At 44.0% G+C, this 21,180-nt stretch overlaps 1 protein-coding gene across 2 annotated transcripts in view; it reads right to left on the minus strand.

Annotated features, from left to right (window-relative positions):
- RGS6 (regulator of G protein signaling 6) overlaps window positions 1–21,180 on the minus strand; it is a 536,396-nt gene that overhangs the window by 488,934 nt on the left and 26,282 nt on the right. Inside the window, exon 1 of one of the 2 annotated variants that reach the window (XM_056545774.1) lies at window positions 16,117–16,254. The exons of the other annotated variant lie outside the window; for it this stretch is intronic. The gene's annotated coding sequence lies outside the window, so the exon portion shown is untranslated. Of the gene's footprint in view, window positions 1–16,116; window positions 16,255–21,180 lie in introns of those variants that run through there. 2 annotated transcript variants of the gene reach the window in all.

The raw sequence follows: 21,180 nt of genomic DNA on the forward strand, positions 1-21,180 counted from the left end.
TTCCTGTTTGGTATTCTGGAGTCTATTCAGACTCATCCGGTTCTAGTATAGTGTTTCATGTATTGTATTATATTTCCGTTTCCTACTGGGTCAGCATTTTGTCCACATGGTGGAGTGTGTCTGCTGGCCAGTAGCCTATTTAGCTTTATTATTAATGGCTACTCCTATAGTGGAGTGGGGAGTCCAGTTTGTTTGTTGTGTGAACAGTGCCCTATATTTATATCCTGTTTGGTTGATCTGATCTTTTCCTTTGTACTTGTACCTGCTTGTGATAGTTCTTAGTAATTTACCTAGCTAACTCTGTGCTCATTCTGTTTATTCTGTTTTTGTGACTTTTGGCTTAGCTTTTGACTTCCCTTTGATACTCTGTTACTGTACTTCGTGCTCTCCAGGTTTAGACTTGGCCCTCTGACTACGTATTTTTGTGTGTGCGTGTTTAGGTTTGTTTTCTGTTAGTCGTGTACCTCCAGCCTTTCCCGACCTTTTGTCAGTTTTGTAGTTTATTGTGTTGACTTTTTGACTGTCCCTCACTTACTTATTTAGGAAGGGACTGTAACCGGGGTTACGGACCTGTTGTCTAGGGCAGGTGCGTAAGTAGGCAGGGACAGGGGAGTGGGCGAGAATAGTGTGCACTCCTTCCCTGTCCAGACGTGACAATAGTGTGACGGTCCCAGCGATCAGTGAGTGACTGTCACTCACTGACTCGCTAATATAAAAAAAAAAGTGCCAGTTCTGGCTGGGCCCCCCTGGGCTTCGGGTCCCTTACTGGGGTATCCCTTGTACCCCCCTGATGGCGGCCCCACTCCCATATGTGGTAGCGGGGTGTGTGGTGTAGGGAAGATGTTGTTACCCTAGGGGCAGATGGCATTAACCCCTTGTATTTGTGATGCCAGGGCATGGTTTAGCCTATAACCACCCGAAGGTATACCGCTGGATCAAATAAAGAATAAAGACTCTAACGCCAAGTTACGGACAACGGTAGCTTTACTGAGGGTAGACAGTTGGTAAAGTCTATACAGTTCAGCCAGGGCCCAAGGAGGTGACCAGTGACTCAGAGACCTTAAGGGCTTACTGGGACTTGTAGTAGGACTAGACAATTTGGTGCAGACCACGTTGCTTGACAATTTGAAAGAGACTGACTTGACTGATGACTGACAATGCTGCAGGTTTAGCTTACTTGCACTTGACTGTGGCTGCAGGGCATGACTTGAGGCCCCCAATACTCTGGACACACACACTAGGCCCGACTGCACTGCACTGGACCTCAGCAGGAAGAGAGAGAGAGAGATGCTAGCTCCTCCCCGGCTTTTATGGGAGAGACTAGCAGGGAGCCCATTGGTCACTCTTGGGGTCAGCTGGTCACTGATACCTCCTGGGTAACAATCACATGACACATTACATTGGTATAACTCTTAAGGTAACCATACATTATATAACATACTTCACAATAAAACACATATATACAGGGGGGAAACAATGCAGGGGGCCCTGGGGACACTGAAGAAAGCTGCCTGACAGGGCAGCAGAGGTACAGGGTAACACCACCTGTACTGGGCCACCACACATACATACCATACCAAAGAATATATGCTTAGTGACCATAACCCCTATATGAAATTAGATTTCATATGATCCTACACGTCTATTTCACAAGGATTTACAAACTTTACTTTTGGAGTGGGAAGCTTAGGGCATACTCTAAGACAGAAGATATATCTTTATGTGTGCAGAACCGTGTAACACCAGTGCTTTACTCACTACTTAAAACCAACAGAGGGATAGATCCTCCTCCTATGCGGCCGATCATCTCATGCAAATCTTCACTGCTTAAACGATTATCACTTTGGATTGACCAGATGCTCCAGCCCCTTGCTCAAATTGCTAAAATTCCAGATATGTGCTAGGAGCCAGATTGGCATTGTTTGACATATGTAATGTCGCATAAATTTACACCAGCATACCCAGCAAGGTTGCAATGGAGGCATTATATTTCCATCTGCAAAAATATAGCCAATACAGGCGAGAATTCAGTCAGTTCATCAAAACAGCTACCTGATGCCTCACCACACCACTTTTTTTTTTTTAGAGTTCCTGTGGGGGCCAGACATTACCCTTATTATGTTATACTGGGAGGAGCATAATATCTGCTCTATACACATTCCTTTTTTTAGGACACAGGAGGGAATTTATCACTGTTTTCACTAGGGATGTCCCAATACCATTTTTTAAAGACCGAGTACGAGTACAGATACTTTAATTCTAGTACTTGCCGATACCAAGTACGAGTACTTTTATTTTAAAGGGAATCTGACAGCAGGGTGACCTGGTTTCTGGCGCTGTTTACTGTATATGTGAGTTCCTTGTTGTGTACAATGGAGGCAACTGCTGTAGTATAAGCCAAGATTTCTCTCTTCTCTATTGGACAGAACAGGGAATTTGCATTGTCTGTGAGACCTATGGCCACATGATGAGCAGCGGTAGAAACCGGGTCATCTGCACTATCTACCTATAAATTCAAGTTAGTGCAGGTGACTCTGCTGTAAGATTGTCTTTAATAGTAGGTAGTATCCCCTTGCAGACATTAGCAGCAGCCCCCCGGCAGTCATTAGTAGCAGCCCCCCTTGTAGACTGCAGCCCCCCCTTATAGACTGCAGCCCCCCCCCCCCTTATAGACTGCAGGCCCCCCTATAGACTGCAGCCCCCCCCCCCCTATAGACTGCAGCCCCCCCCTATAGACTGCAGCCCCCCCCCTGTAGACAGCGGCCCCCCTTGTAGACAGCGGCCGCCCTTGTAGACAGCAACTGCCCCGTTCTTCCGTCCTCCCGGTCCACATCATGGCGTCCTATGGAGGAGCATGTGACATATATACGTCACTCCGCTTCTTCGGTAGCGTTACGCCGGGTGCAGGGGAGGAAGAGGAGTGACGTGTGTGTCACATGCTCCTCCATGGAACACTATGATGCGGACGGGAGGACCGGAGAACGGGGCAGCAGAGCGGCAGCAGGCATCGGACATGGTATCAGGGACATTAAATGAGTCCCTGATACTATGTAAATGGCTAGTATCGGCCCAGATACCGATAGGTATCGGGACACCCCTAGTTTTTACACTTTTGGCTGAGGTTTGGCACAAAACAGTTGCACATGCGTTGTGTGCAACTTATTTTTGTGATTTTTTTGCCCACCGCAGCTTTATTAAAAAAAATTATGGACAGTCAGATTTCTGTTTGTAGATGTAGTGGTCAGAATTTATCACTGCCATTTTTACTAGAAAGTCGCAAAAAATAAATAAATATCCCATTGTTTTGTCACAAGTCACCGCCAGGCAGGGACCATGTTTAGAAAAATGACTAGTCACAGCAGGATTACTGAATGAGGTCCTGAATGAGCTGCTGAAGAAAAGACCTACGGAGGTCTTGAAACGCATCCAGCCTATACCTGAATATATGTATAATCATATAGTGCTGCTTTGATATTGGCTATATTGATTGTCAGTGCCCTGTCAATCAAACAACTTCCTATTTGGATGATACACGAGGACATCACAACTACTCATCCCCGCTACATAACCTGAGTCCGCTTCACAAGAAGTTTCCATCAGGACAGCCCCCGGCAGAACGATTTCTGCACGTATCTCCGGCCGGTGCGGCAGGCTGTCGGCTTATTGCAGTACAATCCAGTGTGAGTTGCACAGACAACTCTAGGACCAGCGCCAAGCGGGGGTTCACTGACCTGCTATCTCCTGGGCTGCAAACACTACTGGGATAGGTGAGAGGTGTAGAGCACCATTTGACTTTCTGTATATGCTGTACATGCGGAGGAGTGTGTACCGTATTTTTCGCCATATAAGACGCACTTTTTCTTCCCCAAAACTGGGGGGGGGGGGAAGTTGGTGTGTCTTATACAGTGAATACACACACCTATCGCGGCGGTCCCACCGATCGCGGTGATGCCCTGTATTAACCCTTCAGACGCGGCGATTAAAGCTGACCGCCGCGTCTGAAGGGAAAGTGACACTAACCCAGCTGCTCAGTCGGGCTGTCGTGGTGAAATTGTGGCGTCCCGAACAGCTTACAGGTCACCGGGAGGGACCTTACCTTCCTCCTCGTTGTCTGCTCTGTGCCGGGATCCCCTGCATGGCCGGCGCTCTCCTTCGACATCATCACGTCGTTGCGCACGCCGTCCCGTCATCCAATAGGAGCAGCGTGCGTAGCGACGTGATGATGTCGACGAGAGCGTGGATCCCAGGGAAGAAGACATCCGGAGCGTCGGGGACACCACGGGGACGTGGCAACAGCGATGGAGCTACATCCAGGGCAGCGGTGACGAGCGGTGACGGGTCCGGAGCGGCGGGGACACGTGAGTACTACCTCCTATACCAGTGGTCTTCAACCTGCGGACCTCCAGATGTTGCAAAACTACAACTCCCAGCATGCCCGGACAGCCAACGGCTGTCCGGGCATGCTTGGAGTTGTAGTTTTGCAACATCAGGAGGTCTGCAGGTTGAAGATCAATGTTGGGTTCAGAATCTTTTTTTTTCTAGATTTTACACCTTTAAAATTGGGTGCGTCTTATATGCCGGTGCATCCTATAGGGCGAAAAATATGGTATCTATTTCATTCTATTAAGGATCTACGTGCAATACTTTACTTACTACAACGGCATTTGCACTACCATAGAATTACAATATACATATGAGTGATTACTACAGCAATTGCAAGTCCCATACTGCCAAACACATAAAGACAAACATTTACTTTCGACTAACTACAAGGCGCATAATGCCTTTCTAATCATCTGTGAATATCACTATGCACTTTTGATCACTAGCAGAAGTATTCTTTTTTTATTACTATTTTAATTAATTTACTGTAAGTAGCCGGAGGGTGGTCACAAGGGCCCTGTGACATCCCCAAGGGAATTTTGCTATGTAATTTTTACTATAATAAATATCTGGCTTAAATTTGAGAAGCAAATCTATTGTATTTTATACTGTAACCCTCTCCTTGTTTACTGTGTTTAATAGTCTGACAAGAGCCTCTCCAATTGTTATCTCTATTAGTCACAGCATTTTGTCATTATAATGACAAAAATAAATTTGTGATTCTTTGATCATGTGAAAATGCTACAATAAACTTTTATTGAATTTTGCTTTTCTACAAAAAAATAAAAATAGAAACCTCAGCTAAATATACATCATACCCCCTCTCATAGACATGACTGGAAGGGGTGTGGTGTGATGTCACTTCTCAAGTGTACGCCCCCCCCCCCCCAGGCATCTTGTCCCCTATCCTTTGAATAGGCAATAAGATGTCTATGTGGGGAATACCCTTTTAATGGCTGGATAGGAGTTTAAACAGAGTTATATCCAATTTCAGGCACTGTAGCAGATACCTGTGCTGATCATTAATGGCTGTTGCAATTTGGCAGCAGCATTCTCCTTTTTCACATTTATATTTCTACATCTACAGCAAAATTTTCCTCCTCCATAGTACTAGCAAATCCCCATAGCAAACCTCTCCTGCTCTGGACAGTTCCTAATATGGACAGAGGTGTCAGCAGAGAGCACTGTGGTCAGACTGATAAGAACTCCAGAAAAAAATACAACTTCCTCTGGAGCATACAGCAGCTAATAAGTACTGGAAGGATTTTTAAATAGAAGTAATTTACAAATCTGTTCGTAATGTTTAACTTTGTGGCAACAGTTGATTTTAAAAAATGTGTTTTCCACCGAAGTACCTTTTTAATGACCAAGCCCCATTTTTTAATCTGGCATATACAGTATATCTCTTTAAGTGGTAATATCCCATTACCTATTAGGTTAACACTGCCAAGACCGGTGTGATCTCAGTCTCTGCAGCGGGATCCTGACTGTGATGGACAGCTGGGTCCCACCACTGATCTTCTGCAGTGCATCGCGCAGAGCAGGACCTATGCATAAGTCCATTTTCAGAAACATACGGACAGATGTGTATGTCCTCAGGAGGAAAGGGATAAAAGTAAGAATTAGGTGAGTTTACAGCATGCTGCCTTGTTCTGAACATTTCCACAGGCAGGGAATGTATGTAGCAGGTGCGGCAGATTTGCTAACTGTAGAGCAAAAGTCTGTGATGTACCGAAATGTTCTGCAACAGCTGCAGATGGGGAACTGGCAGGGGTGCTGTGGAATTACTGTGAGGAAGAGGTAAGGAAATGCAGTGCAATCTGGTAATTGTAGTACTCAGTAATTGCTCAACCAGGAAGTAGTGACCGAAAAGGGAGAGTATTATGTCCAAAACAAATGGATTTTATTTCAAAACTTCGGCAGATAGGTACGGTAAGTAATTCTATGTGGTTCTGTGGCTTTCTTTTTTTTTTTTTTTTTATCTTTGAATACCTTTTTAAAGAACATTTAATCTTGTCAACTTCTAATTCTTAATGTGGGCAGGCAAAAGAAGTTGCTACACATCGTGAAAGGTGAACTTTTATTGCCTTTGTGATTTTGCTAAAATTGCTTGCCCACCCAAGTCATTGGGACTAATGACGTTTACAATGCACTGAAGTACACGTAATTCTTACTGTAGACATCACGCTACACTTGTGTTACTTAACAACATTTCATTTAAACTTTTCATTACACCTCTTGGAATTATAGTTTATAGGGACACAAGGAATGGAGTGGATTTATATTACAAAACCTTGAGAGTGGAGGGATTACACTGGTGTTTGTATGCGGAGGGGAAGGATCATCGGGATCAGTGTGCTGGAGGTTGAAGATTAGAGAGGTCACGTAAGGGGGGGGATTATGGTGATTGTTGACGTGATGGCGACCTGCAGGTTTAATTTTTATGCAACACAGTATGATATATAGGTGCATATGTATGTGCTATAAGGCACCTGTAACTATGACAAGCATGAATTATAACTTGCACACTTCATCTGTTTACAGTGCTAATTTTGGACATGTAATTATAATAGCACAAAACTAAACATGCTTGACAATTGTAGCAGTTTATATTATTCAGGACCCATAATGGTGTAAAGAGTCTTTTGTATGCCACTCTCTCCTGTTTTTTCTGTTTCCGATTTCCATAACCATCTGTTATTGTGGTGTATATACACAGATACTCTATGTACAGATTTAGTTATCCTATAAACGCTGCTTCTAGGGGAGAAAATTCTGTGGATGTGGGACTCTGGTACAGCCTCATATTAAGATTTTTTTGAGGTTACAAATATATAAACAGTAAAGGGGAAGAATTATCAAGCTGTCCTAAGATTCTGCCACTTAGTTCGCATGTTGTTAGTTCCGTAGTATACTTATTAGGCACTCGGCACCCCAAAACAAATCTGTAGTATCCAGGAAGCTGCTACCTTTAATGCTAAATTACCCTCATTGTCACAATCTTTAGTCTTCGGTAGAAGTGTGTCCACAGAAGTGGTCTTATCTACATGTCCTCCTTACACAAAGGGAAAATAGAAAAACATTAATACTTCAACTGTACAAAGCCCGCTTCTCATGTCACAGATTCATTTGCATTGTACTATACTTTCTAAGATATAGTAATGAAGGAGATGTAACAAATCCTTCTCATTTACATTGTAAATCTGCAGGGGATTCCAAGTATGTTGCAGTTTTTGGACTCTTCCCTTTTTGTTGTGGAAATGCTGTAAATATTAACTTTACATTTCACCCACTTCATTGTTGTAAGACTCCGCTGGACCTGTGTGGTAGATGACATGGGCCGTGCCAGGGAGCGGAGTCTAAGGTCCCGCTGGTTTTCACCGGAGCCCGCCACAAAGCGGGAAGCTCTTGCTGCGGCAGGCGGCACCCAGGCCGCTACCCCTCGCATGACTTGACCACACAGGCGGCTGAGGTGGTACGAGGCACAGGAGGGATATGGCAAGTCGTGGTCAAAATAGCAGTAGGTCAAGACTGGCAGCACAGGTACAAGGTCAGGAACGTGGCAGGAGGTCAAAGGCAGGCGGCACAGGAGCAAGGTCACGGAACAAAGGGGTCTGGAACACGGAAAGGCAAGGACAAAATGCTTTTCTCTAAGGCAAACAAAGATCTGGCAGGGATTAGTGGGAGGTGCTGATACTTATAGAAAAGGTGCAGGTGTAACTAATCAGGAGGAGGGGGCACGCGCGCCGTCACTGCGAGAGGACACATGAGGTGAGTCGTATGCGGGAGTGTCCTGCAATGCGAATCCCAGCCCTGTTGGCAGAAGGGGACAGAAGAGCATGTCTGGCCAGAGCGCTGGATGTAACAATTGTGTTGCAGACTGCAGGGGTGGAGGGGACATCTATCTGCATATCACAGTGATTGTCAGCTTCAGATTAGCCACCACCTGATTTGTATTGCACAGATTCACCTCCTAGGCCCACTCTGGCATGATCTTTGACGTACATATGTGTCAAATGTTTGGAAGGGGTTAAAGGATACCTTTTAATTTTTTAAACTTGACATTTCCTTATAACATTTTGATCAGTGAGGGTGTGGGTGCTGAGAGCTCCACTGATCACTAAAATGCTTAGCGGAGAACTGCAGCGGTCACTGATTTATCATGTGCAACATTTTGTTGCACGGCCATATTTAGAGGTTATCACAGGGCAGGCCAACACTATCAAAATGGCTCTATGGGAAAATTGTATTAAGGTCCATGTGACATTTCATACAATTGATGCACAGCTGCCCCTTCTTTGCAACATTTAAGTCAAGTAGAACAGTTCAATGAGGATTCATCAAAGTCTGTGTGCCATTTAATACATTTGGTGCACGTCCGCCACTTTCTTTGCAACATTTGTGCTCTAAACAAGTTTAAAACTCACACCAGTCTTTGTAAATGTCACTCAAAATCTCATAGAAATTAAGAGGCAAAGTGCTCATCGGAGTGCCTCTATCCTTCATTTTAACAGCTGTTGGGAGTATTAGCTCCCAGACTACTGATTTAAAAAGTATGACCTGACTATTTATTTTTTTAAATAGAAGGTATGGTTTTAAAATATTTACATTACCATAAGGTCATGGCCATGCCCTCAGATAGGACAGTATGAATGTAGTGGCAGCTACTTACACATACTTTTTATCTTAATTTGTAGAACATTGTGTTGTGTGGCTTGGTGTAATATATTATTAACCTGTACACAAACCATATTAACGGAAGTATTTTTCTTGGACAAAATAACTGAACTGATCTAGAGAACTGTTCTAAAGAACTAGTGCACACAAATTTAAAATTATATGCTTTTTAGATGTATTATTTCACACCCAAGTCATTATCATGTACCTAGTTAACAATTAACCCCTTAAGGACCGGGGGTTTTTCCGTTTTTGCATTTTCGTAATTCGCTCCTTGCCTTTAAAAAATCATAACTCTTTCAATTTTGCACCTAAAAATCCATATGATGGCTTATTTTTTGCGCCACCAATTCTACTTTGTAATGATGTCAGTCATTTTGCCCAAAAATCTATGGTGAAACGGTAAAAAAAATCATTGTGCGACAAAATTGAAGAAAAAAACGCCGTTTTGTAACTATTGGGGGCTTCCGTTTCTACGTAGTACCTTTTTCGGTAAAAAGGACACCTTATCTTTATTCTGTAGGTCCATACGATTAAAATGATACCCTACTTATATAGGTTTGATTTTGTCGGACTTCTGGAAAAAAATCATAACTACATGCAGGAAAATTTATACGTTTAAAATTGTAATCTTCTGACCCCTATAACTTTTTTTATTTTTCCGTGCATGGGGCAGTATGGGGGCTCATTTTTTGCGCAGTGATCTGAAGTTTTAACGGTACCATTTTTGCATTGATAGGACTTATTGATCGCTTTTTATTCATTTTTAAATGATATAAAAAGTGACCAAAAAGGCACTATTTTGGACTTTGGAATGTTTTTTGCGCGCACGCCATTGACCGAGCGGTTTAATGATATATTTTTATAATTCGGACATTTCCGCACGTGGTGATACCATATATGTTTATTTTTATTTTTATTTACACTGTTTTTTTTTTTTTTTTATGGGAAAAGCGGGGTGATTCAAACTTTTAATAAGGGAGGAGTTAAATGATCTTTATTCACTTTTTTTTTCACTTTTTTTTTGCAGTGTTATAGCTCCCATAGGGACCTATAACACTGCACACACTTCTCATAGGAAACCAGTGATCGACGATTCTGCCGCATGACTGCTCATGCTTGGATCTCAGGCACTGAGCAGTCATTCGGCGATTGGACAGCGAGGAGGCAGGTAGGGGCCCTCCCGCTGTCCTGTAAGCTGTTTGGGATGCCGCGATTTCGCCGCGGCTATCCCGAACAGCCCACTGAGTTAACTGGCAACTTTCGCTTTCGGTTTTAGCCGCGCGGCTCAGCTCTGAGCGCGCGGATAAAGGGTTAATAGCGCGGGGCGCCGCGATCGGCGCTGCGCGCTATTAGAGGCGGGTCCCAGCTTCACTATGACGCTGGGCCCGCCGTGATATGATGCCGGGTTACCGTGTAACCCCGTGTTATATCAGGAGAGCAGGACCAAGGACGTACCGGTACGTCCTTGGTCCTTGAGGGGTTAAAGGTCCGTCCCATTAGGAGCTCCTTAGAAGCTGAATAACTGACTAAATAAAAAAAAAAGGTGCTACAGTGGGGCAAAAAAAACATATTTAGTCAGCCACCAATTGTGCAAGTTCTCCAACATAAAAAGATGAGGCCAGTAATTTTCATCATAGGTATACCTCAACTATGAGAGACATAATGAGAAGGAAAAAAAAACATAAAATCACATTGTCTGATTTTTAAAGAATTGTTTTTGCAAATTATGGTGGAAAACAAGTATTTGGTCAATAACAAAAGTTCATCTTTGTTATATACCCATTGTTGGCAATGACAGAGGTCAAACGTTTTCTGTAAGTCTTCACATGGTTTTCACACACTGTAGCTGGTATTTTGGCCCATTCCTCCATGCAGATCTCCTCTAGAGCAGTGATGTTTTGGGGGCTGTCCCTGGATTACACAGAATTTCAACTCCCTCCAAAGGTTTTCTATGGGGTTGAGATCTATAGACTGGCTAGGCCACTCCAGGACCTTGAAATGCTTCTTACAAAGCCACTTCGTTGTTGCCCAGGTGGGCAACAGAGCTCTCTTTCTCCTCCAAACACGACGATTTGAGTTTTTACCAAAAAGTTCTACAGGGTGGGCCATTTATATGGATACACCTTAATAAAATGGGAATGGTTGGTGATATTAACATCCTGTTTGTGGCACATTAGTATATGTGAGGGGGGGGGGAACTTTTCAAGATGGGTGGTGACCATGGTGGCCATTTTGAAGTCGGCCATTTTGAATCCAACTTTTGTTTTTTCAATAGGAAGAGGGTCATGCGACACATCAAACTTATTGGGAATTTCACAAGAAAAACAATGATGTGCTTGGTTTTAACGTAACTTTATTCTTTCATGAGTTATTTAGAAGTTTCTGACCACTTATAAAATGTGTTCAATGTGCTGCCCATTGTGTTGGATTGTCAATGCAACCCTCTTCTCCCACTCTTCACACACTGATAGCAACACCGCAGGAGAAATGCAAGCACAGGCTTCCAGGATCCATAGTTTCAGGTGCTGCGGAATGGGCAAAACAAAAAACAGGAACCTCAGTTTACGCAGATGATTTTGTTCAGTGATGAGGAAACTTTTTTGTGAATGGTGAAGTTAACAAAGAAAACCACCGCTATTGGTCTGACACTAACCCACAATGGATAGATCCCTCCAAGACTGTTGGAACACAAAAATTGATGGTATGGTATGGTATATGGGGTACAAAGATAGTGGGGCCATTCTTCATCAATGGAAACCTCAAGGCCACTGGATATGCAAAATTGCCACATGATGATGTGTTTCCCTCTTTATGCACTGAAGGTGGCACGTTCCCTGAGTTTTTCCAGCAAGATGGTGCACCACCACATTATGGGTGTCAGGTCTGAGCATTCCTAGATGAACAGTTTCCTGGAAAGTGGATTGGTCATCGTGGGCAAGTTGAATGGCCCCCCAAGGTCTCCCGATCTGACCCCCTTAGACTTTTATCTTTGGGGTCATCTGAAGGCAATTGTCTATACTGTGAAGATACGAGATGTGCAGCACCTGAAACTACGGATACTGGAAGCCTGTGCTAGCATTTCTCCTGCGGTGTTGCGATCAGTGTGTGAAGAGTGGGAGAAGAGGGTTGCATTGACAATCCAACACAATGGGCAGTACATTGAACACATATTATAAGTGGTCAGAAACTTGTAAATAACTCAAGAAAGAATAAAATTACGCACATCATTGTTTTTCTTTTGAAATTCCCAATAAGTTTGATGTGTCACATGACCCTCTTCCTATTGAAAAAACAAAAGTTGGATTCAAAATGGCCGACTTCAAAATGGCCGCCATTATCACCACCCATCTTGAAAATTTTCCCCCCTCACATATACTAATGTGCCATAAACATGAAATTAATATCACCAACCATTCCCATTTTATTAAGGTGTATCCATATAAATGGCCTACCCTGTACTTTTTTTTTTTTTTATCTGACCATCAGACATTCTCCCAGTACTCTTCTCGATCATACCAATGCTCTCTAGCAAACTTCAGACGAGCACAGACGTGTACTGGCTTAAGCAGGGGGACCCGTCTGGTACATTTACGTCCTGTGTCGTTAAGGAGTTAAAGGGGTACTCCGGTGCTTAGACATCTTATCCCCTATCCAAAGGATAGGGGATAAGATGCCTGATCGCGGGAGTCCCACTGCTGGGGTACCCCGTTTGTAATCAGTCCCCGGAGCGTGTTCGCTCCGGGACTGATTACCGGCGACTACAGGGCGGCGTGTGACATCACGCCCCCGCCCCCATGTGATGTCACGCTCCGCCCCTCAATGCAGGCCTACGGGAGGGGACGTGATGGCTGTCACGCCCCCTCCTGTAGGCTTGCATTTAGGGGCAGAGCGTGACATCACACGGGGGCGGGGGCGTGACGTCACACGCCGCCCACCCTGTAGTCGCCGGTAATCAGTCCAGGAGCGAACACGCACCGGGGACTGATTACAAACGGGGTGCCGCGTGCAAGATCACGGGGGTCCCCAGCGGTGGGACTCCCGCGATTAGGCATCTTATCCACTATCCTCTGGATAGGGAATAAGATGTCTAAGCACCGGAGTACCCCTTTAAAGAAGAAGTTACAGGTCTGTGAGAGCCAGAAATCTTGCTTGTTTGTAGGTGACCAAATACTTATTTTCCACCATAATTAGGAAATAAATTCTTTAAAAATCGGACAATGTGATTTTATGGATTTTTTTTCTCTCATTATGTCTCAAATTACACGCCTCTCTCATCTTTTTTTTAAGTGGGAGTACTTGCACAAGTGGTGGCTGACTAAATACTTTTTTGCCCCACTGTATGTCCGGTGACTAAAGATATCTAGAACATATCTTACAAGAGAAATTTAAAGTGTGAAAATCCTTCTGTTTTTGTAAGCAGCAGATATGTATGGAAGGGTAAAGGTGTGGTGCTGCACACAGGTGCAAATAATTCCCATGTGCACAAGCCCTAAGGGTATGAAGCAGATTTTGCTACAAAATTAAGTCAATGAGCAGCAAAATCTGCAGCAGCAAATCTGCAGCAAAAATATGCATGTGTAAACGCACCCTTAGGGTACGTTCACACGCGCTGATTTTTTAGCGGGTTATCCGCTGCGTATTTGAAAGTGGGCGGGCTCTTCTCGGGTGTCCACAGCCGATTTTCCGAGGCGGAATGTACACTGCGGAAAATCCTTCGCAAGCCCCATTGAAGTCAGTAGGGACTGTGGGGGATTTTCCGCAGCGTAAAATCTGCTGCGGACAGCCGAGAAGAGCCCGCCCACTTTCAAATACGCAGTGGAAAACATGCTAAAAAATCTACGCGTGTGAACGTACCTATAGAGAACTTCCTCCTTGGCACTGAACTGTGGTTTGAGTTTAAATCAGTACTAAAACGCAACACAAAAATAATAGTGCAGGACAGGCATTTTAGAACAATATGAGGGAATCGCGTATCAGAAGAAACACATGGTTGCAAGTCCCATCATAACTGCAGCTGCTCTGATTACATAAACTGAAAGCATCATAGGGATCTATCATTAGGATCTATGATGCTGTTAGTTTGAATGATTATACCTGCAGTCAGGATGGGACTTTAGGAAAAATACAGAACCATATTACACATGTGTGAAACTGGCCTTACTTGGATAGGTAAATGAGGCAACTAAATGCATAATTTCCATTTGTTTTAGAGGTCAGAAGATTAAGCTAACAAGGTCTTACTATTAACCCCTCCTTGAACCCTTTGTTTAAAAAAATAATGGGCCACTGTAAATAAATATGTACATATTGACATATATGGGACACAACTTCGAGACTTCAGAACTTTGTTAGAACAATGACTTAGGAAGAGGATTTAAACCCTGGCAATGCAAAGGACTAGGGCCTTACATCAACTGGTTTAGGATGGCTGTGTAGGCAGGCTGTAGTTGCTTTGGGAAGTAAGTTATTGGAGCCCTTCCAGGGCGACAGCTACACCCAGCAGAGAGAGCTCTGTGCTGCACACACATCTCCTCTGCTCAGGCCAGCCTTCATTCTCCCCTCTGTGCTTCCTCCACCACCCACGCGGCCATGTACTGCAGCCCGGCCACAGCATGAAAGCAGCTTATGAGACATGAACATCACTGTGACATAGGGCAGATGGCACAGCCGGACAGTGAATAAGTTGATCTCAAGCCTGGTGGTGTCACCCAGCACAGTCCACAACCTGCACCTCCCTAGCAATACCACTGCCCCCCCCCCCCAAGCTGACCCTTGTAGTATCAACAGTAATTCCCTAAGAATCTCCAAATAATACATTGTAAAGAATAAATGTTCATTTGCTTCTATACCTTCACCCTTCCTGCCAATTCTTTCGGGACACCAAGCGCCTGGACAAAAGGTTATTTTTTTTTTTCTTTGCCAGTATAAAATACCACTACAAGTAAACCAGCAGATATTCCTGAGACCTTCTGGTTTGAACAGATCCAATTTTGAAACTACATACCCTAAATAGGGTGCTAAGCGTACTTTCCGTATGCTCAAGGTGAGCAGCTAATCTATAGATCCTGCAAAATCCCCTTTTAGGGGACTCCTATATTTTGGGTAATGCATGAGGCGCCATCCTCTGGTCTTGTATTTTTTCCTTACAGATTCAACAGTAATTCCTGACTTGTATATGGCTCATTAGACATTAAAACCCAACACACATTACACCAAGTAAACAGCTCTCCTGAAAATGCTAAAGTTCCTGCGTGCTCTAGATGTGAATGAAATGGCCAAGCTAATGTGTTGAAAGGTAATTTGGACAATATAGACCTTGAATGAGTCTCTTCTTTTCTTTTGTTGCAACCATTGCCTAAATAGAATTATTTCTCGGACACAACCAATATGGCCAACAGTATAACTCTCAAGGGGGTTGATTTATTTTCTCATATAGCTGGATGGTAAACTTATTAAGCTATGCATCTGTACAGGAGCTAATGATGTATTACTAAATAAGTAATTATGCAACTCAGGAGTCTGAAGGAGCAGATTGATATCTACCTTTTTTTTTTTTTTTTTTTAAATCGCCTTCTCAGATATAACTGAATTATATTATATGAATGAATTGTTAGCATAGAGTTTTAAAAAACTTGACAGCACACTTGTATGTACTGGGGATTTTGTAAAGGTGCTTATAGTAAGGGTAGATGTAGACATCACATTGGCATAGGCTAGATATTCTGTATGTACAGATTTGCCATTTAAATGCAAACATGGCAGAAAGTCTTTTTATAGTTTTTAAAACTATCAATACTGTGTCTGTATTATGAAGAATTATCATTTATTTTTCAAGATGCTGGTGAGAAAAATATCTTGATTTGACACAGTTTTAAGCCCTGTTTTGATATTTAAAAATAGAGCATTAGTAATATAATGTGTCCTTTCATGACAACAACAAACTGCCGGTCTATAAGAGTACATTCTGCTTTTCTGCACCTTTTAAAGATGTCCAATATGTTATAAAAAATGGTGACATGTTCAATACTTCTTTCACCCGCTGTATACTCTTACTGCATTTTATGCCTTCCCAGCATCCCTTTTTCTGTCCTGTGTTCAGGGATCTCCGCTACCCTTGTAAATATTCATGCAGGCTTCACTTTCACGTCTTCATGGCATGAGTCTTTTCCCACATGACCGCACTGTTCTGTATGCAGAGCGCTGAGGGGGGTGGAGATCTATGAAAACAGGGGGCGGAGGAACAAATGATGATAAGGCCAGCTCCCGTATCCATTGAAAGCAGAATTAACACATTAGCAATGCTATTGCTAGCTTTGAAAAGGCTGGACCAATATTAGTAAGAATAGTTACAGAACATGGAAGCAATCCTGCACTCACCGCAGCAGTATAGGTCATCCAGCTCCTTCCCAGGATGTCCAACAGACGGACAGGCAAGGCTGGCCTGGTGCGCTGAGAGGCAACTGCCGGCGGCTTCGCGCAGCGTGGTGCGCTTCCTCCGGGGAGGCCGAAAGAAGTGCCCCACGCTGCATGAAACTGCCGGCAGTCACCGCCCCGTGCCAGCCTTGCCTGTCCACCTGTTGGAGGTCCTGGGAAGGAGTCGGATGATCTATACTGCTGCGGTGAGTGCAGGATTGCTTCCATGTTCTGCAACTATTGATTCTTATGGATGCTGTCTTTCACTGTTCCTAGCACCACCGCTGATCGTTTTTCTTAAATACCCACAGTGCCGATCCAGTGTCCATAGATAGGCGCTGCTATTGTATAACGGGTCGCAGTGCCGCTCTGCTATCTACTTTGTGACCTACCAATATTAGTAAGGTATACCTTGTTTTAATCTGGATCAACCGCACTATAAACCTGTGTATTCAGGTTAGCACTGGTGATCCAGCTGCCAGATTCTTTTTTATGGGTATTTGACACTGCGGATGCGCTGCCGGCAATCACAGAGCAACAGCAGAGCGAGCTCCCTGTAGCTCTGTGTGTCCACTTGTAGCAGTGGATTTCAGTCACAAGCAGACACGAAGAGCTACCCAGCCGCAACATGTAGCTTGCTCTGCAGTCAAATACGCTGCGGATGCGCCCTGGTCCTGTTACCGCTGAGCGTGCTTCATACGAGGTGGGGCCCCGTATGCAGAAAAATAAAGTTATAGGGATCAGAAAATGATCATTTTAAACATACAAATTTTTGTACATGTAGTTATAATTTTTTTAAGTAGTAAAATAAAATAAATCCTACATAAATTGGGTATCCTTGTAACAGTATGGACCTACAGAAACGGAATCCCCCAAAAGTAGCAAAATGGCCTTTTTTTATTTCACTACAGTGAAATATATTTTTTTTTTCACCGCAGATTGTATAAAATTGTTTGTTATAAAAGTGATGTCATTACAAAGTACGATTGGTGACACAAAAACAAGCCCTAATATGGGTCTGTAGATGCAAAATAGAAAGCGTTATGATTTTTAGAAGGGGAGGAGGATACCCCTGTCTTTAATTAATTGGAGATGCTCTTGGGGACCACTGACCTGGCTAAGCCTCTCACTATGCGTTGCTGCAATCAGTTGGTCCGGACCCATTTGCTGTGGCGTAGTTGAAGTGGGTTGAGGATATTCCCAGCCTTTCGGAGAATATGTGGTAGGAGGTTGTTAAGACCTATTATTCTACGGTGCTCAGGATATGCTTATTCAATCCAGGTCTGTCCTTCGTTTGTATTATACCCCACTTCGACTGCATCGGATGGGTCTCGGGGGTCGGAGGACTGTTTTAGGTGTGGGAGAGAAAGGGGCACCTTCTTACATGCGGTTTGGACTTGCTCCTGTGTTGTGCCCTTTTGGCGGGAGGTAATACATTTCTTGTCGGATCACTTGGAATTCCCCTTTATTTTAACGCCTGAAGTTTGTTTGCTTGGGGTTATTAATGGGTTGGAGACAAGCTCTTATAGACGCATTTTGGTTCGCTTTCTCTTGTTTTGTGCACATAAAGTTGTAGTGATGGCCTGGAAGGATGTGTCGGCCCCCTCCCTCTGGCCAGGTGGATTGCCCTGGTTAATAAATATGTCCCCTTATACCATGCCCTTTAGGTCAGTAGGAAATGTCCGAAAAAGTTTGACAAGGTCTGGGTTCCATGGTTGATGTTAGATGTCTCTACTGATCCTCCGATTCGGGGAGCCTCTCATAGAATGGCTAAATGGGTATGGAGGAGCTCTTAGGGTGTGTTTGGATTTGTGTGTGTGAAGGGAATTATCTGTTGTGTGGTTTTTATGTGTTGTTGTTCTCCGTGTGGGCCTCCCTGTCCTCAATTCTACATATGTGTTCAGTTCTTGTATGGCTGTTCATTTGGCATGACTATGTTGGGAGTGGAGGGGGAAGGTCTATTGGAACTGTTTTTTTTTTTGTGTCTGTTATTCAGTTGATCGAAAACCAATAAAAATATGTTTTAGAAAAAAAAAAGAAGGGGAGGAGGAAAAAACGAAAGCGCAAAAACGAAAATTGGCCGGGTTCTTAAGGGCAAAATGGTCAGTCCTTAAAGGGGTACCCCGCCCCTGGCATCTTATCCCCTATCCAAAGGATAGGGGTTAAGATGTTAGATCGCCGCGGTCCCGCTGCTGGGGACCCCGGGGATCACCGCTGCGGCACCCCGCCATCATTACTACACAGAGCGAGTTCGCTCTGTGCGTAATGATGGGCGATACAGGGGCCGGAGCAGAGTGACGTCATGGCTCCACCCCTCATGACATCACTGCCCGTCCCCTTAATGCAAGTCTATGGCAGGGGGCGTGATGACTGCCAGGCCCCCTCCCATAGACTTGTATTGACGGGGGGGCCGTGACTTAACGATGCTCCGGCCCCTGTATTGCCCGTCATTACGTGCAGAGCGATCTCGCTCTGCGCAGTAATGATAGCGGGGTGCTGCAGCAGCGATACCCGGGGTCCCCAGCAGCGGGACCCCGGCGATCTGACAGGATAGGGGATAAGATGTCTAGGGGCGGAGTACCCCTTTAAGGGGTTAAAGGGGTACTCAACTTTTATACATCTTATATGTTAGATCGCGAGGGTCCTGCTGCTGGGACCCCCCCCCCCCCCCCGTGATCTCCGCTGCGGCACCCCAATCATCTTTGCACGGAGTGAACTCCGCTCTGTGCCGGATAACTGGCGATCACAGCCGCCACACCCCCTCCATTCGTGTATATGGGAGGCGGCGTGATGGCTATGTACTAGCCGTCATGTCCCCTCCCATAGACCTAAATGGAGGGGGCATGGCGTGACATCACGAATGCATAAGCTGCAAGCTTCCGTATTCCGCCCGCCGCCGCTGCCGGGCCGAAGATTGCAGGGGGTCCCAGCAGTGGAATCACGCAATTTAACATCTTATCCCCTATCTGCACTAATTAAATGTAATTTTTAGCTCTCTGTGTAATCACAAAGAGTTGAGGAATGCTGTTCTGCTGACCTGTTAGGTCATGTATATAGAACATTTAGGTTACATTTTCACTTTCTTTTGAGCATGGATAATATAAAATGAAGAATTTCTGGGACCATAGGAATGGCACAGTAATTGACTGCTAGTGATGCTTAATATGATCAGGTGCACAGAGACTTCAAAAGAAGCACTCATACTATCAAGATGAATGCCAATTATAAAAACAGAAGAGCTGGGGGGAATCATTAATAAAGTTAAACTTTTAAGGGAAGTACATCATATAAATGTTATAAATTGTACCCCCTCAAGGTTAAAACTGACAAAAAGAGAAATCACTACAGTAATCTTTATTATTTCTCCAGAAGTCTTTACTGTCTTTGGTCTCGATAACTTGTAAAGATCATTTTAACCACTGCCATCAATCAACATGACCTTGGAACAGTGAGAAAATTGTAAAAGAGGTTAACATCTTTAAAGGGCTATTCCCTGATTTAAAGTTAACACTATCTGCAGGACAGGTGTCAACTAACTTTTCCTGGGGTTCCAACTACTAAGACCCCTATCGGTCTCAAAAACAGAGGTTCCTTGTCTTTTGCGTGAATGGAGTGGCAGCTAATGTTTGGCCAGAACTCCATTCTATGGGACTTTTTAAACATAGCCAACGATTATACAGGGTAGGCCATTTATATGGATACACCTTAATAAAATGGGAATGGTTGGTGATATTAACTTCCTGTTTGTGGCACATTAGTATATGTGAGGGGGGAAACTTTGGGAATTTTACAAGAAAAACAAAGATGTGCTTGGTTTTAACGTAACTTTATTCTTTCATGAGTTATTTACAAGTTCCTGACCACTTATAAAATGTGTTCAATGTGCTGCCCATTGTGTTGGATTGTCAATGCAACCCTCTTCTCCCACTCTTCACACAATGATAGCAACACTGCAGGAGAAATGCTAGCACAGGCTTCCAGTATCCGGAGTTTCAGGTGCTGCACAGCTCGTATCTTCACAGCATAGACAATTGCCTTCAGATGACCCCAAAAATAAGTCTGAGGGGGTCAGATCGGGAGACCTTGGGGGCCATTCAAATGGCCCACAATGACCAATCCACTTTCCAGGAAACTGTTCATCTAGGAATGCTCGGACCTGACACCCATAATGTGGTGGTCACCATCTTGCTGGAAAAACTCAGCGAACGTGCCAGCTTCAGTGCATAAAGAGGGAAACACATCATCATGTAGCAATTTCGCATATCCAGTGGCCTTGAGGTTTCCATTGATGAAGAATGGCCCCACTATCTTTGTACCCCATATACCACACCATACTATCATTTTTTGTGTTCCAACAGTCTTGGAGGGATCTATCCAATGTGGGTTAGTTTCAGACCAACCGTGGTGGTTTTGTTTGTTAACTTCACCATTCACATAAAAGTTTCCTCATCACTGAACAAAATTTTTTGCGTAAACTGAGGGTCCTGTTCCAATTTTTGTTTTTCCCATTCTGCAGCACCTGAAACTACGGATTCTGGAAGCTTGTGCTAGCATATCTCCTGCGGTGTTGCTATCAGTGTTTGAAGAGTTGGAGAAGAGGGTTCCATTGACAATCCATCACAATGAATAAAAAGAACAAAGAATAAAGTTATGTTAAAACCAAGCACATCTTGTGAAATTCCCAATAAGTTTGATGTGTCCCAT

Source organism: Hyla sarda, chromosome 11 (assembly GCF_029499605.1).
Source record: "Hyla sarda isolate aHylSar1 chromosome 11, aHylSar1.hap1, whole genome shotgun sequence".
Classification (NCBI taxonomy): Eukaryota; Metazoa; Chordata; class Amphibia; order Anura; family Hylidae; genus Hyla; species Hyla sarda.